At 31.3% G+C, this 17,572-nt stretch overlaps 1 protein-coding gene across 2 annotated transcripts in view; it reads left to right on the plus strand.

The window, feature by feature from the left end:
* The first annotated feature begins 6,721 nt into the window (after positions 1-6,721).
* Positions 6,722-17,572, plus strand: part of LOC117182154 (bladder cancer-associated protein) — a 38,028-nt gene continuing 27,177 nt past the window's right edge. Inside the window, exon 1 of one of the 2 annotated variants that reach the window (XM_033375205.1) lies at positions 6,722-6,931. The gene's annotated coding sequence lies outside the window, so the exon portion shown is untranslated. Of the gene's footprint in view, positions 6,932-15,592; positions 15,677-17,572 lie in introns of those variants that run through there. The other variant, XM_033375206.1, reaches the window with a different exon arrangement.

Below are 17,572 nucleotides of genomic sequence, written 5' to 3' on the forward strand. Positions count from 1 at the left end.
TAAAATTCCCACATCACTGTAAAAATTCCGAAATTATAACATTGCAATGTTATAATTTCGGAATTTTTACAGTGATGTGGGAATTTTATTTTTCGGAAAAAGGGACTGGAAAATCGCGAAAAATAAAATTCCTGACACTGTAAAATTCATACATTGAAAAATAACCAATAATAAAATTCCCGAAATTATAAAAGTCCCGAAATATAAAATTCGAATTGGAAAATTCACGAAAAATAAAATAAATAAAATTCCAGACAATAGGATATTACCGAATTTTAAAAATCCCCAAAGAAAATGCCTGAATCATAAAATATCCGAACTAGAAAATTCCTGCTTTTAAGCAATTTAAAAAATAGTTTATGAAATATTATTTATTCATTGAAAATACAATAATCGAATATATATTTCTGGATAAAAAAATTTGTTTGAAAATGTGCATAGTATTTGAAAAAAACATAAAATGTTCTGAAAAATCGAATTTTTTATTAATAAAAAAAAAAATAATAAAAATAAATTTTGATATAAATCGTTGTTGATTTGAATCCTGCAAAGTTTGTTTCAAAAATGTTATTATGTGGATACGAAGAAAATTTAGGTAGAACATTTTTTTCTTTCAAAGCACACGTGTTTTTTAATGTATTTTTTAATACAATTTTTATAAAATTATTATTCAGGTGCCGGAGATTTCATTTTTTGGGATTTTTCATTCATCCCTTTCAAAATCATTAAAAGTATCTATTCTCTTTTAAATTATTTCAAATCTTTTGAAATTATTTTAAAAATTTTTCGTAACTTTTAAATGTCTTTTAGACTGATTCCCATTTTTCCTAACTTTTTTGTAAAATCCTGCACACAAAATTGTTTTAAGAGCTTCCAGATTTTTTCTAATATTGTAAATATTTTGAAATGTTTTGAAATATTTTTAAACATTCTCTTTGAGTTATGTACTTTTTCAAAATAAAAAATAATTTGAAATATACCCAGAAATTTTTATTGTTTTCCTAGTATTTCAAAATTCTTGAGGAACTCCAAATTTTGTTCTTTTCGTTGTAACATTCAGAAACCTTCAGCTTATTTGATTTTTTTCTAAATTAATGCTTATTTAACTGTTCTTTAAGAATCAAAATGAAATACTTTTACCTTTGAAATACAAATAAAAAAATTAAACAATTATAATCGTAACATTCCAAGTTTAAATTTGTCACTCTGAAATCGTGACAATTCATTTTCCAATTGTTTACTATTGAAAATTGTTTTTTTTTTCATTTACAAACCAAATAGATTGAAAACGGAATATTTTATACTGAAATAATACTTCAAAAAGATTTTGAAATTGAATATAGGCATTCATTTAAGAAGCCATTAATTCGAACTTTACACTTGTGTCACTACTAAGGCTTTGCAATTAAATTAGTTCAAATTTTAACGTTAAAATATGTAAATTATGTCATTTTGAATAGATCTAAAATCATATTGTAAAATCAATCACTGTTAAATTTTTGATACTCGAACTGCAGCTCAATTTTCAAATTTACTTTCTTTTCCCGATTTGTCCCGGTCGCGAGTATAGCTCAATATTTAGAACAAATTTCATTTTTTTTAAATAGTAATTTTTCGGTTCTAACTTACGGGACAATTATTTCATTCTTTGAAAGATTTTCTACAAATCTTGTTGATAATTTTTACATTCTCATCCAAAATGAGAAGGTATTAGTTTCTTATGAAAAATAACTTTTTCGGATTTTATCAAATGTCGACGTTTTGAGACCCCGTGAGTCAGAAAAACAAGTTTTTACGTCGGGGTCTGTTTGTCTGTCCGGCGTCGTCGCTGTTGTTGTCTGTATACCGGATAATTTTCGAAAGACTGGTCCGATTGGATTGGGCTTTGACACAATGTTCGAGGGACCAAAAAAAAAGATCGAGTTCGTTAAACAGCCATTTTTGATAAAAAAAAGTCGTTATTGTCGTTGTGGTTGTCTGTATATCGGATAACTTTTGAAAGAATAGTCGGATTGGATTGTGGTTTGACACACAGATTTTTTTATTTTAAGAATTGTATGTAAAAATTGTACTATTTTTATTTTTATAACAAATATTTTTCTTCAATTAAATATTTGCAATAAAAGTGTTTCGAAGAGATTTTTTAGAAATCTTTCGGGGAATAAAATTAGTATTTATAGGTCGACAAAGATTTGTTTTCTTTACCAAATTTGGCTTTCGTCTAAATTTTTCCAGTTGTTTTTACTATAGTACAATTTACGTTTGCACCTCGGGCGAAGAAATCCATTCTTTTGATTGACAAATATTCTTTGTGAATCAATATGTTTCACAGAAAATTACCCTGAGTGACAGAACGAAATTGGAAACAATAAGAGTTAATTTATTCAGGAACAAAGTTTTTGAACAAAAATGACCTTGAGTGAACCTTTAATATATATTTGATAATTTTTCCAAAAATCAGGCGTTATTTTCTTACAAAAAAAAATAATTTGTGATTTGAAAATAATTTGTGGTGGGGGGGGGGGGATTATAAAAAAATAAATAAAACTTGAAGTTGTATGATTTTAATTTGTAACTAAATAATTTGAGAGGTTTCAATCTAAAATTATCGAACACTTTCCATTCAAAAATTCAGATGAAATATTTAAATAGCTTTAAATTCGAAATTATTCATTATATTCTGAAGACTACAAATTTAAAATGTCTTAATTATCTTAATCTTAATCTTAATGTTTGAGCTACAATTATTCCATTTTAGAGTTATAAATTACAGTCGTAAAAGACCAATAAAATATTTTAATTAATTTATATATAAAACAAAAAACCTTTGTATAATTCAATCTAAATGCAGCTGCAAAAATTTAATTTAAAATGCGTTGAATTCAATGTATAGTTTAAAAAGAAAACTGAAAGCAAAGGATCGACTGTCAAAAGAAGCAAAAAGCCTACCCAATTTTTTCAAATTTTAATCACTTATTTTCTAAGAGAAAATCACCCCTGTTTACCAGTCACTGAAATGGATTAGAAAAAAATTGCCAAGACCCAAGATTTTTAAATTTTTAATTGAGATGATGCTAAACTTTGTGATATCAAAAATTTCCATACACATTTCTTTTTAATAATTCTGTAGGAAAAAATCAAGAAGATCGAGCGCCGAAATTATAATTAAAGCAAATTTTCTGTAATTCTATGGGGACGGCTGAAATATCCCGAAAAATAAAATTCCCGACTCGGTAAAACTCTCTGTCCCGAAAAATACAATTCCGAAACTAATAAAATTCCTGAACAGTTTATAATATTAACGAATTTAAAAATTGCCAAATAATAAGATCCCCAAATAAAATTGTTTCTTAATCAATATTAATTATTTATTAAAACTACGATAATAAAATATTGTTATCGAATAATTTTTATTTAATATTTGAAGTGTTAAAAATTATTGTTTGAATTTAAAATTAAAATGATACAACAAATTTTACCGACAAATTAATATATAAAAACACGTGTTTTTTAATTAACATTTCGATTTTTCAGAAGAACTTTTGTGATTTAAAAAATACTATATAAATTTTCAACCAAAATATCTTATCCAGAAATATATTTTGTTTTAATGATTATTTTAAATTTAAACAATAATGTTTAAATACTTCAAACATGAAAAAAGTTGTTTCTTTGGTATAAATATTTGATTATTTAAATAAAAAAAAAAAATGTTCAAAGAAAAATGCTTTCAGCACTTGTTTATCTTGAAATGTCTTTCTATAATACTTTTTTTAAAATTAAAAATATGATTTTTCGAGAACATTTTTTTTATAATTAAAAAAAGACTGTACCGAAAACCTGGATCAAGCTTTCATACGATTGCAGATGAGATCGGCAGATTGCATGCCACGGAGTAATGACAAGGAGACCGATCTCCGTTCTTATACGTTCTGACTACGGTACCTGTACATTTATTGTCAGACTTCTGTTACGTCCAAATGCTGTTAGCGCTTTTATTCCGTCGGAGCTCTAAGTAGATTTGAGGAGGTGTGGAGTTTGTTACCTGTCGTTGTATAGTGGAAACCATTAGCCGCGAAATACAGGTCAGGTTTCAAATAAAATGATTCACTTCGTACACAGATTTTAACTTGTTAAAATAACTTCAATGTTTATTATAATTCCTCGATATTTAATTGTGCATGAATGACATATTCCTGGATACCGTTCCTGGTATAAACAACTATAATAATATAATGTAGTTCGTGGTGAATGCGACAGATTTGAAAAGGCTGGTATTGTGGATCGCAATACTCTTCTATAATATCGAAGAGCTCGAAGTCAGGAACAGACATTGTTCATCTTATTTGTTTCGGAACAAATAAGAATTGTTTGAAACTAATAAAATCAATTTATTAGTTTTATCTCAACACGCGCACACAAGTAAGTTCTAACTTTAAAACTTCGAAACGCATCCGGCCACTAGTCGCGTAATGCGGGAACGCTAAGTTTTTAGTTCTCTATGCCTTTAAATAAACTAATAATTTTCTAAGTCCAATTTAATGAAAATACTTGAGAGGCTAGGTGTCGCAGGTTCAAGGTTTAAAAAAGCGCGCCGAAATCTGAATGTTCTGACGTTTTTGTGCTCTTTATATATATAACCTTATTTTGGGCGGGGTTTATCTCTACTTTTAGTGTTTAGCCAATCAAAATGCTGACGTCACTCACTTTTAGTGTCGAATAACCAATCACAAATGAGCTCACTTTGCTCCTCCTACTGATTTTCGGCAATTAAAGTGAGTGACAGTTCAAGGTAATGGTTCCTAAGTCCACCTTTTATCACCGGAAAACGTCAATCTCTTTGAGTGACAGTTTCCTGCTTTGAAGTCCAAAGGTCTCTTTTTTATAGCGTCTGGCTGGCGCCATAACCTATTAAAGATACAAAAAATAGCTTTATATCTCGATTTTCTAACCTCAAAATCAACTTTGGACAGAGAACTTAACAATATTATAAAAGAAAGTATATTGTAGCTAAAATAGAATATAATACTTCAATACTGGTTTAATTTAGACGTAATAAAACCATGTTATTCTTAAGACTCGTGTACAATAAGAATTACTTAACATTTAAAGGTTACATACATACTCATAATCAATTTGCATTTAAGAAGCTATTTGAATCTTCCCGCTAAAGAATTTACTAGTTCCGAGAGTGATTGATCATAGGGTCTTAGCACCCTGAGAGTTTAGTTCAGAAAACGGCGCATGTCGTTACACTTCCCATTGCTTAAAAGGAATAGGACATGCGCACAGTGATTTGCTATCTCCTTTTCTCCCACGAGAAGTTTGCGAGTGAGTGCTAGTGCTTGACAACCACAACAACGGCGAAAAGTGAGGTTATATCAATTTTTTGCAGTGAAGTAAGCTTCACCGTAGGAATTTTGAAAAATAAAAATCTAGTGAGAAAAAATGGCGTATTGTGTTCCAAAGCGTCAAACATCCTATTGAAACAAAAGTACAAAAGGAATAACTATGTTTTCACCTACTCAATTGACAATATTTACAAGAACATAACCTCAGTTTTTAGTTATCATTCAACAAGCACTCACTCGCACATTTCTTGCGGGAGAAAAGGAAATAGAAAATCACAGTGCGCATGTCGCCCTCCTTGTGAGCATTGAGTGTAAACGCCTAAGTCTCGCAATAGATATACAGTTAGAGCAGTCAAAACTTGATGGTGTATTTACACGCCTGTTTAGCGGTCGCCAGCCAGCCGAAAATCATAAGAGTGAAAGAGACAGAGAGCGGGAAATTATAAGAAAAGTACCCTCTATCATTTTCGCTCTTATTATTTTTCTGCTGGCTGTGACGGGCAGTCGACAGGCGTGTAAATACACCATGAGACGCTTTGTACAGCATTATCTGTCTTCTTATTATTAATCCGTTTTGCATGCACAACGTTTGCAGGAGTTAAAGAGATAGATAATGGAACATACAGTTACCATCTCTTTCACTCTTGGGGATTTTTGCTAATTATTTTTTATTTGGAAGGTAATAAAAAATTAAAAGATTAATATTTTTTATCCAGAACTATCAGAAAATTATTTTTATTTAAAAAACATTTTTTTAACTGCATAACTGGCGCCACCAGACGGCGACGTCAACTGTCATGACAAATATTTTCCACAAACTACCAGAAACGTGGCATGGGGCTCTAGTCTATACTTGAGTAAACCACGAAATCTTCTAAGAAAACCACTGATTGGAATCAGGGGCGGTCAACGCAATGGAAAGTAGGCGGCAATAGATACCCAGAGCTATCGCCGCGTACAATTGGTCTGTGAACTAGATCTTATGTGCATGCGTCAGCACGTATATGTATATATAGTTCTTTCATGTGTTTTCGTTTTATCATAATTAAAGGAAAATGAAAGACTGAAAGCAAAATTTAAAGAATATGAGACAAAAGACAGATAAGCAACATTTTTAATGCCTTTTAAATCATATTTCCATAATTTTGCACTAATTCTTTCGTATGGCAATACGCAAATTAAAATTTGCAAATACAAGTTTTTCAGGTTGCTAGTCGCACATGACAGTTTTCAAATTCCAGGGTCAGTCGACCGTCAACGCTTTCGATTTCAAAAGTCAACCTTCCTTTGATTCGTTCTCCTGCTGTCGAAAGCAGCGCGCGTACAATTGGTCTGCGAACTAAATATAATCATAATAGTACGCGGCTGTCTACTTCCCATTGCGTTGACCGCCCCTGATTGGATTTTTTTTTTGATTTTGGTTCATGTTTTCAAGAAATCAGACAATTGCTGTGACTTAGGATATTGAAACTTAGGTTCATTAGAATGTTCAAAACTACGAAAGGCACTTGTGCGTTTATTTCCAGTAAAAAGATGTCACCGTGATTATGTTAAACAAGGTTATGACGATCGTTTACGAGGTTTGTATAATTATGTACCTATACTAGCTTTTACTGTAATCTGTTTTCAGATGTAGACAGTTTTATAAACCTGCAAGAATTTTTTCTTTGCTCAACTAAAAAAAGGCATCCGAAAGAAACAAAAAAACTGTTTACAATAGTTGTTTGTTCATAAATTAATGTGAATATAATTTGATCACGATTACACACATTTAAGAATAAAAGCTTGTGTACTTGCTGTAACTACGTAGTAAGTACTGTGTAAAGTGTACTAAGTAAAAACTAAATAAATATTTTTAAATATTGAGTTTTACGTTACTCAATTGAATTTAGTCTACGAAATCAAATAATTTCAAATTGTATTAAAAAGTGACTAACATATCTATGGGTTCTACAAATGTTAGGCTACTTTCCGCTACGGATAAGAATTAGGCTAACATCATTTAGATAAATTTTCAGGAGTAATAAATAACCTATTATTTTTTGAAACATTTCCTAGGAATTCAAAACTCCAGTATTTTGTATTGCAGTTTGTAATGTAATTTAGGCTCCTATTACTTCCAAAACAAGAAAATTTGTTAATGTTTGTATTTCTTTTAACACTAGTACGTGTTTACTAAATTTCATACAAAATTAAGTTAGCCAATTCTTAACGGTGACGAAACGATAACTTATTATTCGTAGAAACCATCGATATTAGGTATTTTCACTCTAACCAACAGCTTCACTTCATTATGTGCCAAGGTGAAAACAATGGACCAAATACATGAGATTAGGTCCATTTTTTCCCTATGTGGCTAATGTTTTCGTAAAAAATAAATGTAACTATACACATGTGTTTGAAAACTGAATTTTACTTTTTTAATTACTAATTAATTAAATAATAAAAGGATATTAATTACGAAGTTTCTCGTCCTGAAATTCGGGATGACTAGCCTATTTTCACCATTTGGCTAGTCGTTCCGAAAATTATGTATTTTTCAAATTTTACTCCTTTTGAGTTAGCCAAAGATTATCAAAACTGCAAGTTGTCCGTAGAAAAAAATGTCAAAACAAATAGAATCAACCCTTCTGCAATCATTGTATGTCAGCGTTAGTTCACTAGTACGGTCAAGTGAAGCGAGGAGTGCAGATGGCGCTGGGAGTCTTTCCAACACATGGCAAGCACAGGCAAAATTAGTTAGAAATTAATTTAATTGATATTATTTGTAATGACAATCGGTATTATGCATCACATAAATTAAATTTCATATCTTTTTAAATGTTAGAGTAATTTTAATTGAAAAAATCGTTAAATTTTTTTTAGCTGCGAGAAATATGACAGGTTTCAATCGTAACATTACGGAAATTAATTTGAATTATTTTTCAACTCAAGAAACAAAATTAAATAAATAATTATAGTAAATTTTATTATTGAATTCCAGATTTTCCACTAAAAATTATTTGAAGTATTTTTGAAAAAGAAATGTTTTAAAAAAACAAGGAGGCAAAAAATATATTTTTTATTACATATAGTTACAAAAAATAGTGTGAAACTGATAACATAATTTTTGATAATAATATTGTGAAATTGTATTTCATAAAATAACTACTGGTATGAAATATAACATGTAATTAGATAGTAAAATTAAACAACAGATATTCTAATTTTAAATTGGGCTAAGGAATTGATTCAATGGATAAGAAATTTTAAATAAGAGCAATGTCATATGCTGGTAGAAATAAGCAATTTATTAACGACAGTAACCCTAAAACAATAACAAATGATTAATTTGAATGAACTGCGTAAACTACAATAAATGTATTTACGCTGCTTAAAACTTTTAAGTCGTTGAACTTTCTTATTTGTACAGTTCAAGAGGAAATGTTCGACATTTTTTATTTAAATACATAGTTCTTATTTCATTTTCAATATTTATACAATTTTTGTAACTGCGAAATTATTACAATTTAAGAGGAAATGTTCGATAATCTTTATTGAAATACAGTGTTTACTTCATTTTTTAGATTTCTACACAAAAATTTCTTAAGTATAGATTTAAACAAAAATATGTGAACATTAACTACTAATTATTATATGAACAGCAATATTATTATTACCTTACAATTAAACAACAATCATTTTAAATATAAATATTTTATATTTATACTTGCTATTCCCAGAACAGTGATTCCATCATCTGCAAACGTTTTTTGCTCTCACAAAAATTTTTTTTTTTCTAAATTTCTCTCGCACATGCCATGTCTGGGGTTTACCACAAAATTTTTCATTGGGATGACTTTTTTCCAGGCTTTTAGATTGTCTTCAACTTTTGGCACGTAAAAGAGATAAAATTTTTAGGAGCAGCTGTCATAACCTGACTTACATCCAGATACAATTTTCCATCCGTTTTAGTTATTTTATTGCCAAATTTAATATTAATAATATTTCTTAATTCATACACTTTGATTTCTAACTCAGAAAACCGATTGTCATTGCGAAAATCATGGATCAAATTAATTTTCCACTATAATGCTTACTATTCTTGCCATAAAAACATAGCCTGGAAAGACTCCCAGCGCCATCTGGACTACACGCTTCACTTAATCGTAGTAGTGAACTAACGTCGATGCAGGGGGCAGAATAAAACTACTAAGCTATAATCAGATTATAGTATGAGGTTCATTATGCAAAACTAATTGTAGGTGGCTATACCCAGCCGAGTGCTAGATCCTCTGTCGATGAGAGACGGAATTCAATATGGTGAACCTAACCTAACCTCACTTTGAAAGTGATAGTCGAAAAAGATTTAATTAATCTATTTACAAATGCGATATAATAAATACTGTTAAAAAGTTAAAAAATATATTTTGTGATGTTTGCAAGGTATAAACAGCACATTATACTTATTCGTAAAATTCCTTTTCTTGAAATTCGTATCTCTTTGACAGAGGGTCTAGTACTCAGCTTGGTGCTGCCACCTACGATTAGTTTTGCATAATGGACCTCATTTCTTTAATCCTTTTTAAAATTTAAAATTAACCAATTCTTTGTAAAGAGTAAAATCAAATGATCAATTGTTTTGGCACAGTAAAACATTATTTTGTGATCCGAAAACTAATTAAAAGATGGACAAGCCCTAGTTGTGAGATCCGTATATATGAAGCATAATCACAAGTGTCCAAAGGTATATACATATTTTTGTAAACTTTTAATTTAGTATTCTTTGTCGCTTTGCCCGTACATTTTTAATAAAAACCTTTTTTTATTCTGAACAAATAATTTTGAGTGAAGTTCCAAAAAGAGAGTACCTACGAATCATTTGAAGCTTGATAAAAGTATGAAAATTTTATATTTTTATGTATTTATTTCAGTTATTAATAGCAATTCGCCAAAAGTCTTCAGATAAAAGTAAAAGGTCCTTAAAAAAATACTTTGTTTATGTGATGAACATTTTCCCGTAAATACCATTTTTTGTGAAAATAAGGAATATCTTGGTGAAAATTTTAGAATTTCTTTAAATGGGACAATGGGACTTGCTACTATAAATAATTTAAGTCACGCCTATAAACCTTTCCAATATCTCATAAGGGGTAAGGTGGCTCTGTGTCTGATCACAGAAATAATTTAAGGTCACATCCCCCACCCCTTTTTCAATGCCCCATGAGGGGCGGAGTCACCCCTGTGACTGGTCACAGAAATAATGTAAGTTCACACCCCTGCCCCTTTTCCAACGCCTCGTGGGGAGCGGGAAGGCACCCCGGTGGCTGGTCATACAAATAAAGTAAGATTACACCCCTGTCCCTTTTCCAACGCCTCGTGGGGAGCGGGAAGGCACCCATGTGAGTGGTCTCAGAAATAATGTAAGATCGCACCCCTGCCCCTTTTCCAGTGCCTTGTGAGGGGCGGCAAGACACCCCTGCGACTGGTCACAGAAATGATGTAAGATCACACCCCTGCCCCTTTTCCAACGCCTCGTGGGGAGCGGAAAGGCACCCCTGTGGCTGGTCACAGAAATAATGTAAGAATACACCCCTGCCCATTTACCAACGCCTCATAGGGGGCGGAAGGCACCCCTGTGACTGATCAAAAAAATAATTTAAGGTCACGCCCTGCCCCTTTTCCAACGCATTATGGGGGCTTGAAGGCACCCCCTTACTGTTCATATAAATAATGTAAAGTCGCACCCTGTCCCTTTTTACAACACCTCATGGGGCGGGAAGGCATCCCTTTGATTAGTCAAAGTAGTTATTTAATTTACACACATACTCCCTTTCAATACTTCGTGGGGCGGGAGACATCCCTGTGACTAGTGACAGAAATATATTAAGTAACACCCTTACCACTTTTCCAGCATGTCATAAAGAGTGTGCAGTCAAAAATATTCCAAAGAGTAAATATTGAATGTGCAAAAACTGTCGCAAGAAATAAATATTTGGTAAAACTGCGGTGCGATAAACAAAATGTCAGTTTGAATTTGTACGCTTTAATGTAAATCGTGAAAAATTACACAAATTAGGTTTGTACTTAAGCTTGAATTGGTAATCGTACCGAAGAATGGAGAAAATACATATAATATTTAATGCGCACTGTTACTGTATTTCTGTTTATGTGAAATAAATTATATTTGATATATTATTTAATATAATAATATTTTAGTATCCCTCTATTTACTTTTTTTTGCCTTCCATCGCAAATTAATTTTTATTTTCATTTAAAATTTTCGAAAAACTCTATTCATAAAGAAATTTAAATCCAAATAATCATTGTTTACTTTACGGCCATGTGAGCGTAACCTCACAAATTCTTTTTACATGTTTTTCAAAACCAACTTTCCTTCACACGAAACGCGATATCGAGTTGAAAGTTTGAGAAAATAAATATGAAGCACGAAGAAACGTTTGTGTGATCCTAAATTTTAGCAATAATAAAAAAAGTTATTATGTAAAATTTTTTTTTGCTTTTTTCATAAGTATACAAATTCAGGACCACACAAACGTTTCTTAGTGCTTCATATTTATTTTCTCAAATTGTCAACTCAATGTCGCGTTTCGTGTGACCGTAAGTTGGTTTTAAAAAACACGTAAGCCAAATTTTTGAGGTTGCGCTCACATGGCCTTAATGATGTTAGTTTAGAAAATAAAATATCAATGATTTGTCTTTATATTTCGAAAGTTAAATAATAAAATTTGAAATAAGTTGGTTGTAAGCCTGTCCTTGATAGATTCCGCTGAATTATATAACCTAATTATCTTGATGTGAGTAGAGGTAGAACAGCTGATAAAACTATAAACTAAAAGTGGAGTGACAGGTGGCGAGAGGAACGAAGATTATTCCATTATAGTTCCTGTATAAATTTATTAGCAGGAATTAGTGTTTTCTATCATATTAAAATAAAATTTTGAAGATAATAAGGCTGAAAAATAGTGCGAGCCTCGAGGACTGAATATCACTTTATTTTACAAATCATAATTGCACTATTAGCATTTTTTCAGGACGATTGGCAAAATGGTGAAAATAGCCCAGCTGTCCCGAATTTCGGGATGAATAAAATTGTTGGTCATTTTTGTTTAGTGAAAAGGATAAATTTCATAAAATACATCATTTTCGGGGCGACTAGCCAAATTGTAAAAATAGGCTAGTCAGCTTTCACCGAAGTGATGGTTGAAGTGAAGATACCTAATTTCAGCCGTTTTATTTCAAATATTTATAGTTTCCAAATAAAAGCTTTATTTGTTGATATATTTTGATAATTTAATATCTTTAAAAATGAATTATTTCACATGAAAAAGCTTTTAAGATAAAAAATTTGATTTTAAATTTAGAATTAAAAATATTGTAAATAAATAAGTACTGAACAAAATATTTGAACGTGAATCGCTTCAAGAATATGAACAATACTAAATAAAAGCATTCATCTTTTGATTAATAACTAAAATTTAAATATAAAAGTTTTCTGTTTTGCAAATAATTTGAATTGTATCATTGAAGAATAATTAAGATAAGGGGGTTGATAAAACTGTTTCATTTTATGCGATTATTCTTCTTTAATGATATTGAACTGTCAGTGTGAGGTTAAAAATGGGTCTAATTACTCTGGAAAAGACCTGATTCTTGCAAATCCAAATTCTCTAGCAACTCTGATATAAAAAATTGACTTAAAAATTTTTGTATACAAAATTCAATCAAATAATAAAAAAATAAATAAAAAAGCACGTCTATATACCCCGATAGAATGAGCCCATTTGAGATTATAAGCAGAGTCGATTTGAAACAATTTAGTCTCGGAGATAGTCTGAGAGATTTGGGTCCTTTTCAAGGTCCTTTTAGTGGTCCTTTTAAGAGTGGTGCGACGGTAATATAATGTTCCTTTTGTATTCGTCACGTACCGGGCGTGCAGAGTTATTTACAGTAGTTGGCCGTCGCTAATCCGACTCTCCCTTTTAAATTTCTCTTCAAATTATTAACACTTTTTTTTAATTGGTGAATTTTCTCATTATACTTATTTATAATTATAACTTATATGCTAATATACCATTTTCTAGTTGAATTAAAAAATGTTGTCTTTTTTGGCGTTTCATTCCATTTACGAGAAACGTCGTATTAATTACAATTTTAAGCATTTAAAAAAAAAGTTAGATATCTGAAATCATCGAAACCCGTAGTTTCCGAATTATTATGTTTAGGGCTGTTAACTGAAATTTAAAAAAATCTTCTAAATTTTAATCCGAAAGCTTAACAAAGGACCCTTGAGTGTCGGCTACTCTATTGATATAGCCCCTCTGCTTGTTATTTATGATCGATAGTTAATTTCATTTTTGCAAATATAATTTGCATACCCATAGGATATTATGCCAGAAAGAAGAAAAATTAAGTTATTCCAACCGAAAGAAACCTCAGAATATATACAGAAGATTCTCAGGCTCTGAGAAGCTCTTAGAAATTCTCCGCAGGCTCTCAGGTAGATATTTTTACAGGCCTAGGTAGTTGTTTAAATGGTCTGAATGCTTTAAAATTCCTTTCAGAAATTGAAATAAGAATCCGATCATAATCAACAAGCGCTGTAGACGACACCCAAGTAGCCGATACACAAGGGTCCTTTGTTAAGCTTTCGTATTAAAATTTACAAACAGATTTTTTAAATTTCAAAGTTAAAAGCCTGAAACATAATAATTCGGAATCTACGAGTTTCGATTTTTTCAGATATTTAACGTTTTGTTTAAATTTAAAAAATTGGAATGAATATAACGTATCTCGTAAATTGAATGAGATACGCCAAAACAAACAACATTTTCGAATTCAACTTCAATATAGTATGTACGTGTTTAAGTTATAATTATGAAATATCTATAATGAGAAAATTCATTAATTTAAAAAATTTGGATAATTTGAAGAGAAAATTTAAAAGGGAGTTTGGATGGTGACCACTCTCATGTATTTCGAGGGGGTACTTATACCCTACCAAAAGAAATCTCGAGTTTTATTTAGCGAAATAGCCTGGCCTATTTGAGTCTATAAACAAAGTCGATTTGAAACAAAATTGTCTCGGAGATAGTTTGAGAGATTTGGGTCCTTTTCAAGATCCTTTTAGTGGTCCTTTTAAGAGTGGTGCGACGGTAATATAATGTTCCTTTTGTATTCGTCACGTACCGGGCGGGCAGAGTTATTTACAGTAGTTGGTCGTGGCTAATCCGCTCTCCCTTTTTAATTTTTTCTTCAAATTATTAAAACTTTTTTTTAATTGATGAATTTTCTCATTATACTTATTTATAATTATAACTTATATACATTTACGAGAAACGTTCTATTAATTCCAATTTTAAGCATTAAAAAAAAAGTTAGATATCTGAAGTCATCGAAACCCGTAGATTCCGAATTATTTTGTTTTAGGCTGTTAACTATGAAATAAAAAAAATCTACTTCTAAATTTTAATCCGAAAGCTTAACAAAGGACCCTTGAGTGTCGGCTACTCTATTGAGATAGCCTATGCTTGTTATTTATGATCGTATTCTTATTTTAATTTCGGAAAGGATATTTTAAAGCCTTCAGACCATTTAGCAAAATGCAAGATCAGCACCACCTAGGGGACGTAGCAAGAACTATTGTCTGCAGCAACGACCCACCCCCTTCCCTTCTCATCCTTATTTTTAGGTTATGTGCACTTCTCTTTCTGAAATACATACATGAATAATAATAACCAATAAAACAAACCAAAAATTGAAAAAAATCAAATCTATCATTGATCAAATTCAATCAAATGTTTAAGTCTGTTGCAATCGATCTATCATAGAACGATTCCAACAGTCTTTAACATTTGATTGTTCGTTCTATCATAGAAAGATTCCAACAGACTTTAACATTTGATTGCATATGATCGATGATCGATTTGATTTGGTTCAATTTTTAGTTTGTGTTATCGGTGAAAATCCATTATGAATCCAAGTTCATCACGCAAAAAAATATAATTCTTGCAGCTACAGTGAACTTGAGCAGACGTGAGCAGACGATAGAACTTCTATCGTTTGCTCAAGTTCATTTTTAATTCTGAACTCACACGCTCGTTATCTGGGAGACGTAGTAATTATTCAAATTCATTCGCCACTTTGCCTATAGGAGTGGGCTGACCGTGAATTAATGTAAATAACACTGCCCGCCCGTTATGTGACGAGTACAATAGGACCATTATATGAGTCACTATTGGGACGAAATCATTCAAATCGAGCCTGCAGATAGACTGAAACGTGCCAGGCTTTTTCGCTTGAGAATATTCTGAGCTTATCTATCGGTAAGGATGATATGGATTTGGGTTTTTTTTGACCTTGTGAATACAAACAATGTTGTTGTTGGCCTTTGGTCTTTCAAGTGATGGTTATAAAATAAAGAAGTATTTATTCATAAAAACACGTCAATGCATTTCACCATGGTATCATGGTCTATTCGTGACAGTAACAAGTATGAGAATTTTGAATTTATTATATTACGGTTAGTAATAACATTTTTATTTCTATATTCTCTTACTGGTCACAGTTCTGAAGAGACTATGATACAATAGCGAAATGCATGGACGTTTTACAGAAATAAACACTACTTTGTTGCGAACTTGTATATTATTCTATATATTTTCTATCCAAGGGTCTACGGTTTTCCGGAAAAGTGTCGTTATGCCCCCCCCCCTACAACTGCCTTTCAATGATGGTTGAGTGTGAATTTTAATCAATGATATATCTAATTTTTTTCATCACAGAAGAGTTCTATATTTGTTCAAAAGAATCTCAAAGTGTCCAAATATTTCTAAAGCCATGCGTATTTAAATTTCTCGGGAGCTATTATTAAAATACCGCCGCGAAGTACTATGAGTGTATTCACTTTGGGTGTATTTGTTTGTGCTCATTTTAGGATTACTTAGTTCTTCATAGATATAAGTTTTTCACTAACAAAGGAGAAAAAATGATCGAAGATGAGAAAAATTGCATTTAATACAGTAATTTTTTATTACCAATACCAAAAAAACTTTCCTCTTGTAAACAAAGTATTTATTTATTTTAAAGTTTGTCAATCGTCATTGGTAGATCTTGATCAGTGATGAATGTTTCGTCAATAGGCCATTCGTTGCTTCTTGAAAACGTGATCAATTATATCAAGTGGGTACCTCTATACACTCTCTAATCTGGCGTTAGCAGTCTAAACTCTCCAATCTTGTTTTGTGTTATTTCGTAGCACCACGTACCTGAAGCTAGGTTAGGTGCCAACATAAAATGAGATTGAGGTTTTAGACGAGTAACTCTAGACTGGAGAGCTTAGTATGGAGGTACCGAAATGTAGTAATGTATTTTTTATATCAACAAAGTTTTTTTTCAAGTGACAAGGCGGAAACGTTTTCTTATTCTCGCGTATTTGCTGTACTCGGCGTCGATTCGCGCTCGTCTACGTTATTGCAGACTGACGCTCGACTAAAAAGGCTATGTTTGCCTCCTATCGAGTTCTAAAGTATGTTGTCAGTGCCATCAGGCGTCGAAATTTTTAAACGGCTGGGTGAGTCGTTGTACTGTGTTGTGGAATTACCATGGAAATCAGTGGAAATATTTTAGTGGTTTCAGTCCAAAAACCGAGTCAAGAAGAATTTTTTGCGTGGTAGTTAGCTTAAATACGGAGCAAAAAATGCGGAACTCCAATTTTATTGTTTTCCGGGGCCCTGGTGGCAAAAAGAGCGAAAAAAAGTGTGGGTAGCTGATGTCCACAAGAAGCAGTAAGTACATTTAATTTTTTTAAATTAAATACATTCAACTGAAGGTAAACAGAGAATTGTATTTGTATAGTTACGTATCTGGAAAAGAGTTAAAATGTGTAATTATTTGAATTTTTTAGAAAGCTTACCTTAGATATTATTTTAATATTACTGAATAAACAATGTTTTTATTTCTGTAAATTATTTAACTGAATATTATAGGAAAGATGGATATCCCTGGATTCCAACTAAAAATTGCAGGGTTTGTAACACTCACTTTGTTGGTGGAGAAAAGTGAAGATCCCAGAAAAGAGGCATACAACCCGACGATATTCCCGCAAATTTATAAAAGAAAAACTTCTCTTAACCGTTCAGCGAGAGGAGAAAGGTTGCAAGCTCGAAATGAGAAGACAAAATTTAAAGAATTTCAAGATGATGCCTGTAAGTATAAAAAGA

Source organism: Belonocnema kinseyi, chromosome 10 (genome assembly GCF_010883055.1).
Source record: "Belonocnema kinseyi isolate 2016_QV_RU_SX_M_011 chromosome 10, B_treatae_v1, whole genome shotgun sequence".
NCBI lineage: Eukaryota > Metazoa > Arthropoda > Insecta > Hymenoptera > Cynipidae > Belonocnema > Belonocnema kinseyi.